The sequence below is a fragment of the Cupressus sempervirens genome, chromosome 7, assembly GCF_028749045.1.
Source record: "Cupressus sempervirens isolate cs-2001-9-10 chromosome 7, ASM2874904v1, whole genome shotgun sequence".
NCBI classification, from domain to species: Eukaryota; Viridiplantae; Streptophyta; class Pinopsida; order Cupressales; family Cupressaceae; genus Cupressus; species Cupressus sempervirens.
In genome coordinates, this window is record NC_143124.1 from 51,999,124 (window position 1) to 52,001,873 (window position 2,750).

Sequence of the window (2,750 nt, forward strand, 5' to 3'; positions counted from 1 at the left end):
AAGTAGAGTTAGAATGATTGAGAGAGGAAGTAATTCTAGAAATCATAGGAAATCAAGAGGAAAATCAAAGGGGAAGAGGTATCAATCTAAAGGACTAAGAGATTACTAGTACTATGGGAAACCAGGGCATAAAAAGAAAGATTACTCAACTTAAAAGAACAATGAAGGAGATAAACTAGAAGGGAAAAAGAAGGAAAATGTGGTAAGTAACAAATCTAAAGAGGATGCTTTGGTTCATTTTTAGAAATTGTTGATGATTCTTTGGTTTCAGATTTTAGGGCTTCATTTCATTCTACACCTTATAGAGGTTATTTTAATGATTATGTCCAAGGGGATTTTGGGCTTGTTTATTTGGGGAATAATGAGCCCTATTAGATTTTTGGAAATGGAAAAGTTAAGATTTAAGCTCCAAAGTGGAAATCATTGGCTACTACATGAGGTAACATATGTTCCAAGGCTGAGTATGAATTTAATTTTAGCTTGACAATGTGGTGATGAAGGTTGTGTAGTTACTTTTAATGATAAAAAATAGAAGGTTTCAAAAGGTTCCCTTGTCATAGTAAAATGTGTGAATGTAGGCACCTTATATCTTTGTACAAGTCATATTATTCCTTCCACTTTAATTGCTTTAGAGAAAAATGAATGTCTAGGAACAATTGTTGTAGTTGAGTAGGGAGAACAAACAATTGTAGTAGATTCTAATACAATGCTATGGTACAATTAACTTGGGCACATAAGTGAGAAATGTATGAACTTACTTCATTCAAAGAAAGTTTTACCAGGTTTAAAATGTGTTAGTATGAATTTTAGTGAAAGTTGTTTGTATGTAAAACAAAAGAGAGTGGGTTTTGTGAAGAGTGGGAAGGAAAAGAAAAATAAGAAATTAGAGCTTGTGCATATAGAAGTATGGAGACCAACTCAGGTATCTTTCCTTGGTGGCTCTCATTATTATGTTACATTTATTTATGATGCAACTAAAGTATGGATTTATTTTCTTAGACAAAAATTTGATGTATTTCAAACTTTTAAGAAATGGAAATGCTTGATTAAAAATGAGACTGGTGGGAGATTAAAATGTCTTAGATTTGATAGTGGTGGTGAGTATTTCAGTTGTGAATTTGAAGATTATTTCTCCATGAATGGTATTCATAGACAAAAAATTATTCCAAAGACTCCATAGAAAAATGGAGCAGCTGAATCCATGAACATGACCATAATGGAGCATGCAAGGAGAATGAGGTTGCATGTCAGGTTGCCCTTAAACATGTGGGTAGAGTTTGTCTCTCTACTTCTTTGGGTTGTAGTATTCAAAGGAAGTATGGACTGGTAAGCTAAGGTGAGCTATTCTTTTTTCAAAACCTTTAGTTGTGAAGCATTTTCACATATATATTCTGAAAATAGAACCAAGCTAAAAGCTAAGTCAAAAATAATTTTTTTTTGGATATGGTGTTGACAAATTTGGTTATAGGCTTTGGGATTTTGAAAATCATAAAATTATAAGAAGCAGGGATGTCATATTCAATGAGAAAGTGTTGTAAAAAGATTTGTTGTAACAACATGAAAAGAAAGAAAATGATTTTGTAGTACTAGATGATACTGAAATGAAGATGTTCTAGTAGTCCCTCATGCTCTGCAACAACCACAACAATAAATACCTCACACCACAATGAATCTTAGGAAGTCAATAATGTTAAGCAGACCTTTAGAAATATTTTCTCCCTCTTTGTACTCTATTTTACTAATTGATACTAGTGAACCTGAATGTTATCATGAAGTTGTGCAAATAGATACAAAGATTCAATAGGAGTCTACAAAGAAAGAATAAATGGACTCTTTGCTAAAAAATAAAACTTTGGATTTCTGTAAGTTGCCTACCGTGCACTAAGAAAAGTGAACTTCCCTAAACCCTTCTATCCAATGTTTTCCATAGATTGGAAAGCTTGAAATGGAAGCTTAGGGCTCCCTATTTATGGAGTGCAAAAGCATAGAAATGAGCATAAAATGACTCTCAGTTGAGCCTTAGAAATGTAGCCCTTGCTAGTAAACCATGAAATTGGAGATTCTTTGAGAAAGAGAAAGAATTCTAGCATCAAAGAATCTTGAATATGCAATACAAGGATGAGAGTAAACTAAGATGAAATGCACAATGCAACTAAACTAAGAAAATGAAAGAGTTATAATCATACTAATTAGAATATGTGATGTAAACTACTTGCAGAAGAACTACACTATATGCAACTAAACTAGGATTCCATATGAGAAAATGCTATGAATGAAAGAAATGTAGACAAGAAATGGTATTCTCAACAAAAGCTCTCAAGCATTTGAATGGAAATCTCATAGCATAACAATACTCAAGAGTGTGGATCCTTTGAAAGGGAAAGCTCTCTCACTTTTAAAGCCATACAGATGGTAGAGATCAAGATTGAGATGGTGGATGATCGATGGTTGAATTTGAAAATGGGAGGGATCCATGTGCACACACAAGTCAACCAATATAAAATAAGTTGACTTGTCGTATAAGAGAAAAGTCTTACAAGCCTTTTCTTTTAATTAAAAAATAGAAAAAAAAATTTATGTGTGCACTTTAAGTGGGTTAGAAGAATGGGGTCTTTTATTTAATTAAAAGGGGACATGTTCTTTTAATCAAATAATGAACTTAGGATAGCATAGTCAAATTATAGGTTATAATCAAATTAATTGATTATTAGCAATTTGGTCTAGATAAATGATTAATTAAATTAGCCAAA